At 39.4% G+C, this 21,356-nt stretch overlaps 1 pseudogene; it reads left to right on the top strand.

Moving 5' to 3' along the window:
• Positions 1–897: 897 nt before the first annotated feature.
• The window catches only part of LOC128053553 (low molecular weight phosphotyrosine protein phosphatase-like), a 147,169-nt pseudogene continuing 126,710 nt past the window's right edge, over positions 898–21,356 (top strand).

The raw sequence follows: 21,356 nt of genomic DNA, 5'->3' as shown, positions 1-21,356 counted from the left end.
TGCATTAGGGCCTGGTCCCACCCACCAATAGCAGACACTAGCTCTGGGATCCTAGCTCTGGGTTCCTGGAGTTCTCTAGCCAGCCACGATCCCACTCTGCACACCAGTGGGCCAGCACTAGCCCCAGGACCAGCCTCACTCATTAGCAGACAGGAAACAGTGCCAGGACCACCTTCCCTCCCCAGCTTCACCCACCAGTGAGCTAAAACTAGTCCACCAAGTCCACCTAGTCCATGAGCAGGTCAATACCATCTCTGGGGCAGCCCAGTCCCTCAGTCAGCTTCCCCAGGGTCCAGTTATGCCCAACAATAGGACATCACTAGCCCTTTGACCTGGTCTCATGAACTAGTAGGCAGACAACAGCCCTAGGAAAATGGCCACAGTCATGCCTATCAGCAGGCTGACACACCAGCCCCCTGCATCCAGCCTCTCTGAAGCCCACCAGTGGGCTGGCACTAACCCCAGGAACCCCTGTGGCTGCAGCCAGCTGTATGGGGATCCATCCCCAAACACCAGTGGGGCTAGTAGCCTCCACAGCAGGCACAATCTGGCAGCCACTAGGCCAGAGGCCAGCCCTGCCTATCAGCATGCCCACAGTGGGCAGCTAAGTCACAACAGAGGAGTCCACACAGGCCACAAAGGGAACATTGCTAGGGCACATGGCTCTGGTGAAAGAGGGGAATGTACTCCTGAGCCCCATAAGACATCTCTATAAGGGCACTTCTCCAAGATAAGGATCAGGGAATGTAGCTGACCTATCTGATACACAGAAATAAAAATTAAAAATCAGGAAAAATGAGGTGACAGAGGAATGTTTTTGAAACAAAGAAACAAGCTGAAAACCCAGAAGAAGAGCTAAGTGGAGACAAAAACGTATGCAATAAGGAGTTCAAGGTAATGACCATAAAGATGTTCAAAGAATGTGAGAGCAAAGTGGATGAACAGGGTGAGAAGTTTAACAAAGACTTAGAAAACTCAAAGAAGAATGAAACTAAGCCGAGGCATAGAATAACTTAAGTGAAAAATAAGCTAGAATAAATCCACAGTAGTTAAGATTATACAGAGAACTGGATCAGCAAATTAAGTGGAATAGAGAATAGCAGAAATCACACAACCTGAAGAAAAAAGAAAAGAAAAAAAAAAAGTAAGACAGTTTAAGAGACTTCTAGAACAATGTCAAGCTTACTAATATCCATATTATAGTTGTGCCAGGAGGAAAAGAAACAAAATCAGAGAATATATTTGAAGACACAACAGATGAAAACTGCCCCAGCCTGTAAGAGAAAACAGATATCCAGGTCCAGAAAGCACAGAGTCTTTGATTGATCCAAAGAAATCCACACCAAACACATTGTAATTAAAATGACAAAAATGGTAAAGAGAATATTAAAGGCAACAAGGAAAAAGCAATAGTTTCCTTGCACAAAAAGTACAAGGAAACCCCCATGAGAATATATGTTGACCTCTCACCAGAAACTCTGCAGGGCAGGAGGGAATGGCATAGTATATTTAAAGTGATAAAAGGAAAAAACCTACAACCAAGACTACTCTGTTCAGTTGAAGGAGATACAGAGTTTTGCAGAAAAGCTAAAGCTAAGAGTTCAGCATCAGTAAACGAGTTTTACAAGAAATGTTGAAGGGACTCTTCTAAGTGGAAAAAAAAAGACCACAACTAGAAATATAAAAATTACTAAAGGAAAACTCTCTTCAGTATAGGTGAGAACATAATAAAGGTAGAATACCCACCTAAAATCATCTATATCCACAATAGGTAGTCAAGGGATACACACAAAAATGACAGAAAATATAATGTCAGATGCACACACATGCATAATGTCAAAATTAATAAACATAGGGAGAGTAAAATGCAGGGTTTTTATTACACATTTGAACTTAAAAAATCATATATATATATATATAGGTTGATATATGTAAATCAAACCAAAAATCTGTAATAGATATACAAACACAAAAGAGGAAAGAGTCCAAACAAAACACTGAAGGTAGTTATCAAATCACAACAGAAAAAAAGCAAAAGAAGAAAGAAAAAAATAATCGCAAATACAGCCAAAAAACAATTAACAAGATGATAACAAGACCAATCATGACTATCATTAATTACTTTAAGTATAAATGGGCTGTTTTCCATTCAAAAGACAAAATGGCTGAATGACTAACAAACAAGACCCAATATATTCTACCTATAAAAGACTCACTTCAGATCCAAAGATACACACAGACTAAAAGTGAGAGAATGGAAAAAGGCAATTCATGCAAGCAAAAATGAAAAGAAAGTGTAAATAGAAATTTTATACCAGACAAAACAGACTTTAAAACAAGACTGTAGCAAGAGACAAAGAAGGCTATTGCATAATGATTAAGGGATCAATCCAACAAGAAGATATAACAATTATAGCTGTATATGCACACAATGTAAAGATCATCTGAATACAAAAAGTAAATACTCTGGATACCAGAGAGGTATATGGATGCTAAATCATCTCAGTCATGTCCGACTCTGTGCATTCCTTTGGACTGTAGCCCGTCATGTTCTTCTGTCCATGGGATTTTCCAGGTAAGGATACTGGAGTGGGTTGCCATTTCCTGCTCCCTGGGATCTTCCCAACCCAGTGACTGAACCCTTGTCTCTTACCTTCCCTAACTGACGGGCTGGTTCTTTACCACTAGTACCGCCTGGGAAGTTCAGGGGAGGAGGGCAAAGAATTGAGTCTGAATGGAATGAAGAGGTACAAACTTCCTTTAATACAATAAATCACAGGGATGTAATGCATAGGAAATATAGTCCACAATTTTGTAATAACTTTTTATGGTGAGCAATGCTTACTAAACTTATAATAAACACATTGTGATGGATATAAATGTCAAATCATTATGCTGTACACTTGAAACTAGTAGAATATTGTACAGCAACTACACTTAAGGAATGAACAAGAAAAAAAGAAAAAATTCTTTTTACAAGGAAAGTAAACTCCAATACTCTTGCCTGGAAAATCCCATGGATGGAGGAGCCTGGTAGGCTGCAGACCATGGGATCGCTAAGAGTCAGACACAACTAAGCGATTTCACTTTCACTTTTCACTTTCATGCATTGGAGAAGGAAATGGCAACCCACTCCAGTGTTCTTGTGTGAAGAAGCCCAGGGATGGGGGAGCCTGGTAGGCTGCCATCAATGGGGTCACACAGAGTCGGACACAACTGAAGTGACTTAGCAGCAGCAGCAAACTTAGTTGTAATTTTAAATATTATATCATTAAAAGAAAACTAATGTGTTTGAAAAGAAATTCTTCAGGACTATAACCTCTTGACCTAAAACATTTTATTATTCATGTAACTAAAATAATTTTTATTTGATAATGAAATCAGGAGAGTTTAAATGATAGTCACAGTCAGTTCAATTCAGTTCAGTTCAGTCGCTTAGTCATGTCCAACTCTTTGCGACCCCATGAATCGCAGCACGCCAGGCCTCCCTGTCCATCACCAACTCCCGGAGTTCACTCAGACTCACATGCATCGAGTCCGTGATGCCATCCAGCCATCTCATCCTCGGTCGTCCCCTTCTCCTCCTGCCCCCAATCCCTCCCAGCATCAGAGTCTTTTCCAATGAGTCAACTCTTCACATGAGGTGGCCAAAGTACTGGAGCTTCAGCTTTAGCATCATTCCTTCCAAAGAAATCCCAGGGTTGATCTCCTTCAGAATGGACCAGTTGGATCTCCTTGCAGTCCAAGGGACTCTCAAGAGTCTTCTCCAACACCACAGTTCAAAAGCATCAATTCTTCAGCACTCAGCCTTCTTCACAGTCCAACTCTCACATCCATACATGACCACAGGAAAAAACATAGCCTTGACTAGACGGACCTTAGTCGGCAAAGTGATGTTTCTGCTTTTGAATATATTATCTAGGTTGGTCATAACTTTTCTTCCAAGGAGTAAGCGTTTTTTAATTTCATGGCTGCAGTCACCATCTGCAGTGATTTTGGAGCCCCAGAAAATAAAGTCTGACACTATCTCCACTGTTTCCCCATCTATTTCCCATGAAGTGATGGGACCAGATGCCATGATCTTCGTTTTCTGAATGTTGAGCTTTAAGCCGACTTTTTCACTCTCCTCTTTCACTTTCATCAAGAGACTTTTTAGTTTCTCTTCACTTTCTGCCATAAGGGTGGTGTCATCTGCATATCTGAGGTTATTGATATTTCTCCTGACAATCTTTATTCCTCCAGCTTGTGCTTCTTCCAGTCCAAAGTTTCTCATGATGTACTCTGCATATAAGTTAAATAAGCAGGGTGACAATATACAGCCTTGACATACTCCTTTTCCTATTTGGAACCAGTCTGTTGTTCCATGTCCAGTTCTAACTGTTGCTTCCTGACCTGCATACAGATTTCTCAAGAGGCAGGTTAGGTGGTCTGGTATTCCCATCTTTTTCAGAATTTTCCACAGTTTATTGTGATCCACACAAAGGCTTTGGCATAGTCAATAAAGGAGAATGAGATGTTTTTCTGGAACTCTCTTGCTTTTTCCATGATCCACCGGATGTTGGCAATTTGATCTCTGGTTCCTCTGCCTTTTCTAAAGCCAGCTTGAACATCAGGGAGTTCACGGTTCACATGTTGCTGAAGCCTGGCTTGGAGAATTTTGAGCATTACTTTACTAGCATGTGAGATGAGTGCAATTGTCTGGTAGTTTGAGCATTCTTTGACATTGCCTTTCTTTGGATTTGGAATGAAAATTGACATTTTCCAGTCCTGTGGCCACTGCTGAGTTTTCCAAATTTGCTGGCATATTGAGTGCAGCACTTTCAGAGCATCATCTTTCAGGATTTGAAAGAGCTCAACTGGAATGCCATCACCTCCACTAGCTTTGTTTGTAGTGATGCTTTCTAAGGCCCACTTGACTTCACATTCCAAGATGTCTCGCTCTAGATTAGTGATCACATCATCATGATTATCTGGGTCGTGAAGATCTTTTTTGTACAGTTCTTCTGTGTATTCTTGCCACCTCTTCTCAATATCTTCCGCTTCTGTCAGGTCCCTACCATTTCTGTCCTTTATCGAGCCCATCTTTGCTTGAAATGTTCCCTTGGTATCTCTAATTTTATTGAAGAGATCTCTAGTCTTTCTCATTTTGTTCTTTTCCTCTATTTCTTTGCATTGATCGCTGAAGAAGGCTTTCTTTTCTCTTCTTGCTATTCTTTGGAACTCTGCTTTCAGATGCTTATATCTTTCCTTTTCTCCTTCGCTTTTCGCCTCTCTTCTTTTCACAGTTATTTGTAAGGCCTCCCCAGACAGTCATTTTGCTTTTTTGCATTTCTTTTCCATGGGGATGGTCTTGATCCCTGTCTCCTGTACAATGTCATGAACCTCATTCCATAATTCATCAGGCACTCTATCTATCAGATCCCGGCCCTTAAATCTATTTCTCACTTCCACTGTATAATCATAAGGGATTTGATTTAGGTCATACCTGAATGGTCTAGCGGTTTTCCCTACTTTCTTCAATTTGAGTCTGAATTTGGTAATAAGGAGTTCATGATCTGAGCCACAATCAGCTCCTGGTCTTGTTTTTGTTGACTGTAGAGAGCTTCTCCATCTTTGGCTGCAAAGAATATAATCAATCTGATTTCGGTGTTGACCATCTGGTGATGTCCATGTGTAGAGTCTTCTCCTGTGTTGTTGGAAGAGGGTGTTTGCTATGACCAGTGCATTTTCTTGGCAAAACTCTATTAGTTTTTGCCCTGCTTCATTCCGCATTCCAAGGCCAAATTTGCCTGTTACTCCAGGTGTTTCTTGACTTCCTACTTTTGCATTCCAGTCACCTATAATGAAAAGGACATCTTTTTTGGATGTTAATTCTAAAAGGTCTTGTAGGTCTTCATAGAACCGTTCAACTTCAGTTTCTTCAGCATTACTGATAGTCACAGTAGGTCCACTAAATGTCTGTATGAGCTGATAAAACTCACAATCCTTCCAGATGACAGATCCAATACATTTTCTTTTTTGTATTTATTTATTCATTCTACTTACACCTTCTGATATCTGGTAGTGCAAGGAACAGTGTTGGAAATAGCCAAAGGTGGTATCACTGCCCTCACCCTGCACATGACCCAGTTGTACATCCCACTTAGGAGGGTTCAACAGCAAATGAAGAAACTAACCTTTGGCTTTCACCCCACTAAGTCCACAGGTTCACTTTCAAATTCATTATGATTTAATGATCTTTGGAATATAATGTCATTCTCCTTTGGGATGTTGAATTAATTTCAGGTGCATTTATACATACATGTTTGAACTTTATCAAGGAGAATTTTACTTGACACAAAACAGATCTCCTTTTCATTTTCCCATAAGTTCTTTTCATTTTCCCAGGGGAATAATTAAGTGTATAAATTATTGCACTGTTGTTTTTAAGTGACATCTGGCTTGGCCCCTGGATTAGAACAGTATTTGGCATTCTTCAGGTCCTTTCAACATTTGTTTCAGAGTCACTTATTATCCCACGTGTGTGGTGCATGTGTACGTGTGTGAGTATAAAAGCACTCTTTCCTAAAAGTACTTAAATGCGTGAAAAATACAAGATGAAGATCATGATATAGGGATATAAATCTGTGATATAGAATATTGATTAAGCCAAAATAGAAGAGAATTTTTATATTTTTGTGTGTTTAGAATATCATTGAGACATGAATTAGCATTTTGAAAGTATTTTAATAAAATTTATTGGAAACAAGGTATGAAAATGTGTTATACTTTGACTTTTAAAAACATAATTGTAGATATACTTTGCTCCCAAATCCTAATGAATAGAAATCGTTAGGGGAAAAAAGTCATAAAGGTAGAAAGAGCACATTACAGTCACTTTCTCTTGGCTTTATACTAATTAATTTTTCTATAAATCTGTGTTAAGACTCTATTGCCCTGGGGAATTCCTTGGCAGTCCAGTAGTTAGGATTCCATGCTTTCACTGCTTAGGGCCTGGGTTTGATCCCTGGTTGGGGAACTAAGATCCCCAAGTCACATGCTGTGGCCAAACAAACAAACTATTGCCCTAAATTCTATAGGTAATACAAAGACTGACATATAAGGCTTCTATTCCCCCAAAATTTACAATATAGTTGAGGAGATATAACATTTGAATGTATAAATTTGCATATACCAATGAGGAAATCCTAGTTGAAAATGGTATCAATTGACTTTTGGGAACTCTTTCCAACTTTAAGATATAAAATATCAAGAGTTCATTCATTAATCCATATAAATAAAGGTACATGGAAATATTTGTTGAGTATAGTAGATGACTATATAACCAGAATTGTTTATAGCTGTAAATGGAGCAGACAAATCCTTTTATTATCACAGTACTTAATTCAAAGGAAAGATACTAGCAATAAATAATAAAAATGAATATTTAGTCAATTGGTGTTTAGTGTTATGGAGAAAAATAAAAATAGGAAATGAGCAGGGATTGTACTGATCTGGGGCAGGGAAAAATCACTTTCCATTTTAAGCTTAGTAGTCATGGAAAGCCATCACTGAGGAGATGACATTTGGACACGTACTTGAGAGATAAGAAAATAAGCCCTGCCGAGAGCTGGGGCATAGGAAACAGCAAGTGAAAATTCTTGAGGTGAGTGAATGCAGAAGAGCAAGGTGGCTAGTGCTGCTGGAAAAAAATAGACAGAGAAAGAGAGATGAGTCATAGATACAATGTAGCTGGGTAAAAACTGCTTATTGAGGGTTTGTAGAATACAGAATGGTCTTGACTTCAATCCTGAATGACATTTATTTTCATAGTTTCCAGATCTTTAAACATTATAATTAAATTGATTTTGGTGTGATAGTTAAACATAAGCAGACTAAAATGTCATGGATTTCTGGTTAATAAACGTTAAAATATTATAGTGGTACTCTTCTACAGTCAGATAGAGAAAGCTGACAGATAAAGTTTTACATGAGAGTAAATCTAGCAGCAACCAATTTGGACTTACAGGATCAGAGATATACTTAGGAGCCTTGTAAGGCATAGGTTTTCTCCCCAGCCTTATAAAGATCTGATGGGATGATACACTTTAAATAATGCAGCTTGTAACTTCCAGCTTAGCCATGCTCCTCCTGGCTCAGTCAGAGGGTCAGTTCCTAGGAAGAAGCTGCCCCCAAAGGTGAATGAAGCTCCAACTGGAGCTTCAAATGTGGCAATACACAAGATGTTCTCAGAACAAGGCAATCATCAAACAGGGAGCCTCACTAAATTGGCTGAGGGTGTTTTCCGCTCTGGTCATGCTTTGGCAGATAGAACAGACAGAGACTGAGAGAGAATCCCAATGGCTAGAACACAAGAGGATGAGTGTGGTGTTCTGGGATCTGCCCTCCATTTGTGTGGGCCCCTGGACAATTCCTTTAATCTCACTGCATTTGATTTTACCATAAATATAACTAAGACTCTGCATATTTCCTAAGGTGCTTTCCAGAAAATATTACAGGCAAAATTATAAAGGTTAAGTGTAGAGGGGAAACATGCCTCTGTATTGGAGAATTCTCATCTGTTAACAACTTAGATTTATTTCTTCCTATTTTCTCCTCAGTCAACATGCAGATTCACATGGGGTATTTTCATATGGATGAAAGTTTTTGAGGAGTAAAAAACACTGAGAGTCAAAGCTCAGGGACCAAGGTATTTTCATGACAAAGGGCATTCTAAGGTCAAATCCATCTGTTCAGTGCCTTATTTCTTACTATTGACCCTGAAGTTGGGAATTTAGTGAGCGCCTGAAAGCAGAAAAGCTGCCAGATCTGGAATCAGCCTTATTTAAATGAGTGAGTGTTGGAAAGTTTAGAAATAACTAACATGAAAGCTGGACAGAAAGGAAAAACAACCGTTTCAAAATTTTAGACAATTTAGAATTAGAGCATGAGGGATTAATACTATAATTAATTAATGAAGTTCTGCCTTGCCCATTAGTCTGTGGGCTGCCTGAGGGTGGATGCCACATCAACCAAGTTGCTCCAGGTTTCCTCAGTTCTAGCACAGTGTGACAAGTTACAGCTCCAACTGGGAAGAAGGTCAAGGGGACAGAATTCAAGAGACTCAATTTGGGTCAGAGACAAACCAAGGTCATATGAGAGAATCGTAACAAAAGATACAACCCAGAAACTAGGAGGTGTCATAGACACAAAGGGAGCAGAAGGTACTCATTTTGCGTCTAGGCCTGAGGAACAGTGACTGGCCATAACAGAAATCAGAAGCGCATAGTGGGCCGCAGAGTTACCAGAGAAGAGGCCGAGACTGGAGGTGGAGGCAGATGCAGATTAGCGCACCTCAGCTCAGAAATCCAAGGGAACATGCTTTGATCAGGACCTCAGAGAGGAGTTGTTCTATACCACTAGCCTAGACGTCCCATGCTAGCCTTCCCACTTCTGAAGAGACGTTGCTGATATTTTCCATTCAGTGTTGTGCTCAGTCGTGTCCGATTCTTTGCCACATAATGGACTGTACCTACCAGGCTCCTGTGTCCATGGATTTTCCAAGCAAGAATACTGGAGTGAGTTGCCATTTCCTGCTCCAGGGGTCTTCCAGACACAGGAATTGAACATGAGTCTCTTGTATCTCCTGCATTGGCTGGCGGATTCTTTACCACTGGAACCACCTGGGGTAATGTAAACAATTTCTGTTAAACTAGAAGAAGAAGAAAAAAAAGAAGGAGAAGGGGAAAATGCAGCTAAATGATCTTTCACAGCTGGTCAGGGTGTGGTCAGCCAGGAAAAAGCAAAACTAAGCAATAATCCAATGAGACACACAAAAATCAAGAGAACCCTTGATCAAAGTATAGCTTGAAGGCTCCAGGCTGTTGGAAGATTCCGACACTACCCATCTTGAATGCATTTGTTTTGTTTAAAGCCGCTCAGTTATGTCTGCTTCTTTGTGACCCCATGGTATAGTCCATGGAGTTCTTCAGGCCAGAATACTGGAGTGGGTAGCCGTTCCCTTCTCCAGGGGATCGAATCCAGGTGTCCCGCATTGCAGGCAGATTCTTTATCAGTTGAGCCACAACCTTTTCTGAACTTTTCCTCATACTTCGGAGATGTTGCAAATCATATTTTTAGAAGTAGCAATAATGCTGTGGCAAAGTTATTCATTTTTTTTAAACTTGCAAAAATAGTGTTTTGAGTTTTGAAAATGCTCACTTTAAATATGTGCATATATATTTAACTGTAGCTAGTCTTTTGTTTCTTAAATTTATGAAAATCAACTAGTTTCTTTTGGTGGCTCTTCTAGTCAAAAAGTAAATCTACACATCGTGTATTATATTGCATAAGTACAAATGTGTTTGCTGGGTTCCAATCTAAACCTCGGGCTTCCCTGGTGGCTCAGAGGTTAAAGCGTCTGCCTGCAATGCCAGAGACCTGGTTTCGATCCCTGGGTCAGGAAGACCCCCTGGAGAAGGAAATGGCAACACCCTCCAGTATTCTTGCCTGGAGAATCCCATGGACAGAGGAGCCTGGTGGGCTACAGTCCACAGGTCGCAAAGAGTCAGACACGACTGAGTGACTTTCGGTTTGGTAATCTAAATTTCTTGACTTTTTCTCATCTACATAAATGGCTACTATTAATAATTCAGTCCCCCAAATCAGAGAAAAACATCAAATTAAGCCCTTCTCCAATAACTCTAGATGACATAACCAGGCCATGACTTGGCTCTGATTCATTCCATGACTAAAATCACTTGAGAACTGCTCGTCTCTCTCTGTCATTTGGTCTTACGTGGGATCGTAGGTATCTCATACTAGAGACAGTAGATCAGTGGCCAAAAGCCGATGGAGACAAACAGATGTTGCGGTTACCAAGTTGGAGAGGAAATATATGAATTTTACTCCAGAAGCCTCTTGTCAGAATTGCTATAAAGATAAAATTCGTGCTTGACCCTCTACCTTCCGCTTGATGGAAATATTCAGATGCATTTGTCTGAGCTCATCAAAGAACCTTGGCAAGGTGATCTTTCCAATAAATATACATTTAGAAATATATTTATAGTATAAATATAAATCCCTTATGTACAGTAATCCCCCCAACCTCAATATGCACATTCTTAGAAAGGTGTGAGAAAAATTAAAGCAAATCCTACATGCAAACAAAAATTTACTTTCCATTAAAAGATGGGGGTGTTAAGAAGAAATAAACATCTATTTTTGCTGAGCAAGTTCATCTCAGGAAATGTCAATATGTGCTGTCCTTGAAAACCTAAAAGGTCAAGGGACAAATGTTACTTCATTATAAGAAAAAGGAAAGTGGACCAATTTAGTGCATTTCTATACAAATATTCTAAACCCCAAACTTCCTGATAAATAGAAAATGAAAGTATGTTATTTTAAATACTGTGGAACTAGAACCTGTCCACTCACCATGGACTTTGAAGACATCTTGACATCAGAGCTCCTGACCATGTCCCAGAATGTAGATTTTCCAATACAAATGGTTCTGCAGCTTTTGAAGTCTTAGTCACTGGTGTTATATAAAGATGTGTGGTAGGCAAAATTCTAAGCTAACCCCCTCCAAATGACCCATGCCCTCATAAAGCCTCTTCTTTCTGAGCATGAGCAGAGCCTGTGAGTAGGATAAGATATCACCCCTGTGTTCCTGTTAACGTGAGGCAGCCAGAGACTATCCAGGTGAGCATGCCCTAATCACATGATCCTTCTAAAAGCAGAGTTCTCTCCAGCTTATGGCAAAAGGCAAAGTCAGAGATCTGGAGCATCATTATGGACTTGAAGACAGAAGATGCCACATAGCATGACCTCGGGGCAGCCTCTAGAGCCTCAGAGTCATGCCTCAGTGACAGCAGACAGTGGAACTCTGTCCTACACCCACAAGGAAATGAATTCTGCCTGCAATCAATGAACTCGGTGGAGATTTCGAGCTTCATAAGAGAACAGCAGCCCTGAACAATATCTTGATTTCAGCCTAGTGAGACCCTGAGCAGAAATCCTAGTTATACTGTGACCAGACTTCTGACCTACAAAATAAATGGATGCGACTCTAAGTCACTAAATTTGCCATGGGCTTCCCAGGTGGGCCATTGGTAAAGAATCTTGCTGCCAGTGCAGGAGACATGAGATACTCAGGTTCGATCCCTGGGCAAGGAAGATCTCTTGGAGTAGGGAATGGTGACCCATTCCAGTATTCTTGCCTGGAAAATTCCATGGACAGAGGAGCCTGGTGGATTATCGTCCATGGAGCACAAAGAGTTGGACACAAATGAGCACACAACACACACAAATTTGTCATACTGTTCTACAGCAATAGAAAATTCTTATCAATTGATAGCTATGATTCCTGGATCATTTATGATCAATCTGAGAAATGCCTCCTTACATAGTGAATGTAAATTATCTATTCTGTAGATATTATATCTATTCTGAGATTCTGTATTTTTAATAACGACCTTCTCTAATAATGTGGCATGTAGTCACTTGTTTAAAAATAACTTCTTGAATTGAACAAACAACATACTTCTTTAGTATCTGTGAGGTGTTTCTCCATAGAAACTGTTTAAAAGAAATCCAGAAAAGATATTTCAGGGTTTGTTTTTTTTTAGTAAACAGAGTTTCCTTTTTATTATTATACCATAGAGGGTTTGCATTCAATGTTAGTAAATTTAAAATCTGTTTTAACTAGCCAGTGTGTACAGTAAACTACTACATATGGTAACGAAAATCCTATCACTTAAGAGCAAATTTAATACCGATATTACAGTTTGTTTAATTGAAAAAGATGAATCACAAAACCACAAATTAAACACCTCTTGTGGGTGAAAAGTCTCGTATACTTAAAGGAAGCTCATCATGCAAAACTATACTAAGCAGGGGAAAATAAGTATTCTATCATTTCCTATGGAATGAGCCTATATAGCACCTTTTTTAAAAAAAGCTTAAAACAGTAACACTTTTTAGTTGCAGTTTGCATTGCAATTTGTGTCACCGATAGGAATTCTGAAGGCTGAAAACAAATCTGGCTTTTCAAAAAGTTAGAAACATCACACATCACTTCTGAAAAGTGATGAAAACAGGATTTAAATAGTATACTTGTGGCATAGAGGGCTTCCCATGTGGCTCGGTGATAAAGAATCTGCCTGCTACTGCAGGAGATGAAAGAGACACAAGTATGATTCCTGGGTCAAGATGATCCTCTGAAGTAGGAAATGGCAACCCGATCCAGAATTCTTGCTGGACAGTCCCATGGACAGAGGAAGCTTGTGGGCTACAGTCCACGGGATCACAGAGTTGGACATGACTGAGTGACTGAGCACACACAGGGCACAGAACAAGTATTAAATAAAATTAAATATATGAAAATTTTGAGAAAAATCCTTGCCAATATTATGACAAGGCAAGTGTAGCCAAGTAAATGAGTTAATATACTTAAAAAACCTCTAGCAGTTCAGCATTTATTATCATCATCATCGTTTATAACTGCACTTACCTTTTGGACATCACTTGACTTTAGACATTATTTGACCTTTTGTATCTACCACTGTGGTTCCAAGTACACTTTCAAATACTAGCAGTTTATGGTAATTGAACTGAAGGGATTGAAAGATTCTAAATAATTCTAAGACAAGTCAGAGGTAACCACAGTGCGATTATTAGAGCTATAGTGTCTAGAAGAGTATTCAAGGTGTTGCCTATTTCTTTGTCACCATTTATTGCCATGTCTGCTCAGATCTATTCACTTCTGACTAGTGAGACAAATACACTCCAGTACGTGTGCAACCTCTCAACATCATTCTGGTCCTCTTCCCTCTCGTCCCATAGCTGGCTTGCCCCGCAGTATCACTTTGCATGAGTCTCTTGATTTACCATTTCATCCCACATACTTCACAGGCTGATTATTCAGTGGGAATAGAGATACATTGCTCCCACTTATCATCATTTGATGAACATCTGGGAAGGCATCCAACATGCCACAAGACACTGATTTTAAAATATTGTGCTCAACAAGTTCTTGTGCAACTAATTCATTGAATGGACTGAAGAGTATAAGTAGGAAACACAGCTATCTTCAAGCCTACGCTGCCATATTTTCCTTCCCTACCCCTTGGCCATATCTCAGGCAGCTTCCATAGCTTTCTGATTACTTTCAAGTGTTAGAACAGTTTCCTTTTCCATTCAATCTCACCCAATTTTTAACCTTCTCCTCCCTACCTGCACTGAAACCTGATTTGTGATTTCATGGCGGCTGGAAGCAGGGTTATGGCTTGGTCTTTCACTTGTACCAGAAAAAAAACAGCTCCCCCCTGGCAGAACCAACAACCCTTTTCAAAGCACCTCCATAAGACCACTCTGCTCTACTTTTATCATATCATGTAACATGGGTTAAGGTCATATGATCATTTTTAGTTGCCCCGTTAGCAAATCCTATGGAAATATCAGTCCTGGCTTCAGAACAGGAGACCAGTTAAAATCCATTATTCTCAGTTTTGAACCCTCTGCTGGAACTCTGGCCCAAGAGGAGGGCCATATAATGCCCTAGGAGGACAGAAGAATAAACATATAGCTTCTGTAGGTTCACTTAACCTAAAAATTAGTTTAGATTTTATTAAGAATAGATCTGTTAGCAATCAGAAACAGATCAATCACTCCAGAAGTCAAGAGAAGCTATTTCCCAGGTAATAGGAGAAATAGAGAAAAAAATCTCTCAAAGTTAATCCTTAGTGGCTCACTTATGCTGGGTCATTTATCCAGAACCTTCTTCTTGCTTTTTCAATTTGTGTGGTGGCTTTAAAATGCATCCACAAATTCTTTTGTATTCCTCTCTGCAAGAGCTGGAACTTCATCCCCCTCTCTCGCATATGGGCTAAATTTACTGATTGATGTCTAAGAAATAGAATACGGCAGAATTGATGCACAGCAACTAGGCTATAAAAGGCACTGAGGATCCTCCTTGTTCTTTCTCTTGGACCACTTGCTCTGAGGAAAGCCAGCTGTCATGCTTTAAGGACTTTCCAGAATCCCATGAGGAAAGGGGACTTCTCAGATGGCCCAGTGGTAAAGAATCTGCCTGGTAACGCAGGGGATGCAAGAGACGTGGGTTTAATCCCTGGATCAGGAAAATCCTTTGGAGTAGAAAATGGCAGCCCACTCCAGTATTCTTGCCTGGAAAATTCCATGGGCAGAGGCATCGTGGGCTACAGTCCATGGGGTTACAAACAGTTGGACATGACTGAGTAGCTAAGCACACACACACACACAAATGAGGCAAGGAACAAAGGCTTCCTACAAAAAGCTATGTGATGAGAAGTCTTAGAAGTGGACCCTCCAATAACAGTCAAATGATACTGACTGATTACTAGAGGTCTGTTCTTCAGACGACGTGGCCCCGGCTGACAGCTGAGCTGCAGACTCATGAGAAATGCTGCATTAGAACCTCAGCTAAGCTGCTCTCATATCTCTGACTCAAAAAAACTGTGTTTTAATAAGTGCTGTTTTAAGTCACTAAGTTTTTGGGTAATTTGTTATGTAAGAATTGATAACTAATACCATATGATATTTAAAATATTCAAGTAAATTAAAAAACTCATATATTCTTTCCTGAGATAGGCATGCCTTATATGCCCAAAAGGTACCAACATTCAAAAGCACACCTTAATCATTTCACCATATATAGGTGTATCAAATCGTCACATTGTTCACCTTAAACTTACACAACATTATATACAAATTATAACTCCATGAAGCTGGAAAAAATAGCACTTGACCCCAAGTCAGATGCTATAACTTCTTTTGCTATTAATCTACTTAGTTACACAAGTGTGATTTGTAATGCATAGATGGTTTGGCTATAACCTCCTCTACTCTCAGTAAAAGGAATTGTTCTAACAGGAGTTACTTAGAGGATATTAACAAGTTAATATAATGTGAATCTTTTTATTAGAAAATCATCTCAAGGTCAATAGCCACATGGGCCACTAGCAAATAATAAAGATCAGACTCCATTTTATAAAATTATTCCTCTGGTATTAATATTTTAAATTCAAATATTACAATTTATTCCTATTTGTTTGAGATAAGATCACTGTTAAAATTCAATTCATTTCAGTGAATTACCTTGTTTGGGAAGCATTATTCTTCTTAGTATGAAGAGGAGGAAAAAAGAAGGAAAATGATTCAAAAAATCATTGAGTGCAAAGGAGAATTTCATTGTCTTTCCAGACATTCTAAGAGTGATCCTACATGCTTTTAAAATCTGTGAAGTAGATGGCATTAGTTCCTCCAAGGCAGAGAACAATTGTGTGTTTGTTATGGATAGCACAATACCATCCAGTCAGTGGAATACTAAACCACAACAAAATCATCCGGCACCATATAAAGTCAGACATCTATCCTAATTAGTAGCTGTTAGACTTGGAACTGTCAACAATATCATGCAAAACTTCTGGACATTTTCACTAGAGTCACCTAGAAACCACATCAACAATAAACAGCAAGAAAAAAATTTACCCAAGGAACAAAACCAGACTTGTGGAGTGTTGCTGGTGCTGAGACAAAGCTTGCAGCCACTCAGCAGAACATTGTTGTGTGTAATCAAATGATGTAGCTGAATCCTGCAGCTATTTGAGATGGTCAACCAATGTTGACTACAAACAATCAGGAGAAATAGAATCAAAAGACATCCATTTTCTATTGATGCTAGGGATCAGAAATCACAGAGGTCTCAGAGTGCAGCTTTAGCAATAAGCAGAAAGAGATTGTGGATACAATCTCCCTCAGATGTAGAGAATTTTAACCAAAAAATATAGTAAGCATCATGTTATATACACACATGTACACATATAGTCAACTGTACAGGTTGTGCCCTACTCCTATCAACAACCGCCCAGAATATACACATGGAGGCTACCACTACCTTTGAGCCCCTTATGGAGCAATCTTTTCCATTTTCTATTAAGTTAGACCATATGAAATAGAGAAACCTTTTCCTGCATCTGTAAAACTAAAATGTTGTCGTAAAGCCCTCAGGATTCTCAATATTTGATGTAAAGAACACTTGAGATCACAGGAAAACAAAGCATCATCAAAAACCAACTTTTTTACATGCTTAACTTAGACTCCAGTGAAACTGTTTAATGGGAAAACACTAAAAGGTCAGAAATATGAGGCATATATTACTTTGACACTCTAGATTTGTTTTAACCCCAGATTGAAATTAGACATTATTTTAGAGTGGGAAAAGCCATTAAAGTTGATTTTTGTCAAATTTATATTCAGGCCACAGATGTTACCATGACACTTGATTCTTTTGGTTTATGGGGAAAATTAGAACAGAATGGTCACAGTTCAACTGATATATAGCCTGTCTGCAATATTATTTCATTTTTTAAAATGTGAGATGTGATTTTGATAATTGAAAGGATTCCATAATAGAGAGACTGGCTTAGTAGCTTGACAGGAAGATCTATAAAATGGAGGTCAAGTTTTTTTTTAATTATTACATTATTTACTTATTGCCAAGGAACCTAAATTATATTCCCAACTTTCCATTACTTAGCTAAGAATGCTTCATATATATTTAAGATTTTAGAGATAAATAAGGAGGATATGGGTTGTCTTATACATTGCATTTCATAAACATGCAGTTAACACTTTTAAATTGTGTATTTAACGTGGAAGCATGTTAAGCAAAATAATTTCTTTGTTTCCTGAATTCACAGCATCAAATATTTTCCTAACTCTAAATAATAGCATCCCAAATTAATTTTTCAGCTAGAGTCCAATATTATTTTATGAAAAAGAAAACAAGTAGCATGTTAAACCACTTTATAAAGTAGACTTTGTCTTCAGATATCATGCATAAACAAAGCCTTGTGACTTGTTGGTGCCAGGAATTAATTTGCCAGTAAAGCAAAAAACCCTTCAATGTGTTGGCAACACTCTGCCTCTGGCCTTTTAAATTTTTTATTCCTTTTATTAATTATATTAATTCCTTCCACAATACCACTAATGGCAGAAGTAAATCACCCAAAAGACTCTTTAGCCACTTCCATATGTCCAGCATCCTCAATCCATCTCCCTGAGACACCGGTACAAATCCATGTCAGAATAAGCATAGATACTTCACATTCCTCTTGGGCCACAGGGAGATGAGAAAATATCAAGTCATGGTAAATGACTTATGGCCCAATATGGAAATACTGAGTATGATATGAATAAATGAGACAAGTCCAAAGATGATGAACTGCTGGGAGGCTGTCAAATTCATTGGATTCATCTATGATCTTCAGAATAAAATGTATTTTTCCCAAAAGGAATCTTATTCTTCTATCTTTCAAAAACATCACAGCCAAGTTAAAAAGGGTAGATATCTCACAACAACCAAGAACTTGAGTTAAGACTCCTTCAAGATTGTCTATTATAAATTCTATCTATATAGATGAGGGAATTCAAGCTCAAATATTTGCCCTGGGTTCCTAGGGATTTTTTACCAGCACTCTTTCTTAAAAAAAAAACAAAAACATTTTTTATTGTTAAATGGGCTTCCCTGGTGGCTCAGATGGTAGAGAATCTGCCTCCAATGCAGGAGACCTGGGTTTGATCCCTGAGTTTGGAAGATTCGCTAGAGAAGGGAATGGTTACCCACTACAGTATTCTTGCCTGGAGAATTCCATGGACAGAGGAGCCTGGCGGATGAGAGTCCATGGAGTCACAAAGAGTTGGGCATGAATGAGTGACAAACACACTAACACTTCCGTGCATAATCATACATGCATGTATATTCATTTAAACAATAATATTAAAAAAATAAGCACCCATGTACCTCCCTCACTATGTGTGAAATAGAATAGCACCAGTATAGACGTGTGGAGAAGGAAAAGGCAACCCACTCCAGTATTCTTGTCTGGAGAATCCTATGGACAGAGGAGCCTGGTGGGTTGCTGTCCATAGGGTCTTACAGAGTCAGACACGACTGAAGCAACTTAGCATGCATACATGCATTGGAGAAGGAAATGGCAATCCACTCCTGTATTCTTGCCTGGAGAATCCCAGGGACAGAGGAGCGTGGTGGGCTGCCATCTATGGGGTCTCACAGAGTCAGACACGACTGAAGCGACTTAGTAGCAGCAGCAGGAGTAGTAGCAGTATAGACATGAAGTCTCCAATTCCTTCTATGATGGGATCCCTTTCTCTCCATCACTGGTAAGCTACTAGCTCAAATTTTTCTTTCGTTTTAAAAAAGTTTACCATTCATGATACACACTTACCTATGGTTGTATGGGGTTTGGAGTTTTTTTTTGCTTTTTTCACTTTTTTAGTTTTTTTTTTTTTAATCTTTTTTTTTTTTTAATTTTAGGAGTGACTGTATAGTCCCTGGAATTCTCCAGGCCAGAATACTGGAGTGGGTAGACTTTGATTTCTCCGGGAGATCTTCCTAATTGAGCCCAGGTCTTCCACACAGCCTATCCCATCTCCAGCGGATCTTCCCAACCCAGAAATCAAACTGGGGTCTCCTGCTTTGCAGGCGGATTCTTTACCAACAGAGCTATGAGGGAAGCCCTTAGGAATGACAGGGAGTTTCTTTATTCAGAAGGCAGGAAAGTTATACTTCATGGAAGGCAGAGGCTGTGCTAATAAACGCTCATTACAAAGCTGTTCTGACAGGGAAGCTGGGGAACTTCTCAAGGCTATCCACCGCATCCCAAATCTGAGTTGGTAGCAAGTATAAATCTGAAGAAAATCCATGTGTCCAACAAACTGCAACCTCAAGAGCTCTTATCCAGGGGAAATCAAAACGTGAACATTCTTCTGGTCTCCTACTCCTCCATTAAGTAAACGGGAATGATTTAGGCAATGAAATTCATGACAAGGTGCAGAATGATGCTGGCAAAGAGAAAAATCACAAAGCCTCCCTCCAGCGAGATACCCAGGAAGTTCATTTTGCTCTGTGGGTTGGTCTGTATTCTCAGATTAACCTCTAAAATGAAGCTCCCCACACAAGAGATGAAGCCCAGGAGGAAAGAACTGAAGGGTAAGGTCCCCATGAGGACGCAATAACCAAACTGCAGTGCCCTGGTCAGCAGTATTTAGGGAGATATGCATCCAACCGCTTGAGACACAGAGGAAGAGAATGTGAGGATTCCTCTAAGAACTGCAAGGTGACCGACGGCACTGACACCGACACGACTACAGCCTCAATATTCCAGCCCACGCACTCCAAACTTCTAGCAGACCTAACATATGCAACTATGTTTGCTATTATTTAATTTTACTCATTTTGTCATTTACATAAATGGTGTCATTTCATACACATTCACCTGTCACATTTTTTGCTTGGTGTTGCTTTATTTTGACAAACGTGTTGATGTAATTACAGTTAATTCATTTTCACTGTTGCAAGCCATCCTGTTGTGTGTGCACGATAAGTAACTTCAGTCATGTCCCACTCTGTGCAACCCTATGGATGGTAGCCTGACAGGCTCCTCTGTCCATGGGATTCTCCAGGTAAGGATAGTGGAGTGGTTACCATGCCCTTCTCCAGGGGATCTTCCTGACCCAGGGATTGAACCCATGTCTCTTATGTCTCTGGCATTGGCAAGCATGTTCTTTATCTCTAGTGCCACCTGGGAGGCCCATTCTGTTCTATGTATATACAGCAATTTGTTTTTCACCTCTTCAATTGATGGACCTTGAATTGTGCCCTAGATTTCACTCTGAGGAGCAATGCTAACCTGACTGGTCTCATACGTGACCACTGGCAGAAACATACAATAGCATCTCTAGGGAATATACTCTGGGAAAAGAATTTATGGGCCATCAGGTGTGTACATTTTCAGCTTTATAAGGTATTGCTGAACTGGTTTCCAAAGGAACTATGTCAATTTGTCTAACCATTCTTCCTTGTTGATAGCATTATCAATTATCCAGGGGTCCTTATTAGAGAAAAGGAGGTTGGAGGAGAGTCAGAGAAGATGTGATGATGCAGTTGCTTGGCAACAGATCGAGGAATTAGGCAGCTGCTAGAAACTGGGAAAGACAAGGAAACAATTCTCCCCTAGAGCCTGCAAAAGGAGCAGAGCCTGCTGTTCCATTTCAGACTTCTAACCTCCAGAACTATATAATACATTTGTGTTTTTTAATTCACTAAGTATAGGGTGATTTGTTATAACAATAGGAAACTAATGCAAATGGGTAGTAAAGGCCGTTAGGAACAAGAAGTTTTTCCTTTCATTTTCGAAGATCCCAGCCCAACCGCTAAAAATGCCTCATTACAAGTATAATTCACTTTTTTGCCTTTAAGAAACAGTGAATCAAATATGTCCATTTAGTTAGATAAAACAAGTATTTATTGAGTG

The sequence above is a fragment of the Budorcas taxicolor genome, chromosome 9, assembly GCF_023091745.1.
Source record: "Budorcas taxicolor isolate Tak-1 chromosome 9, Takin1.1, whole genome shotgun sequence".
In the NCBI taxonomy this organism is placed as follows: domain Eukaryota; kingdom Metazoa; phylum Chordata; class Mammalia; order Artiodactyla; family Bovidae; genus Budorcas; species Budorcas taxicolor.
Note: the sequence above shows the minus strand (reverse complement) of the source record. Positions and strands in the feature narration are given on the sequence as shown.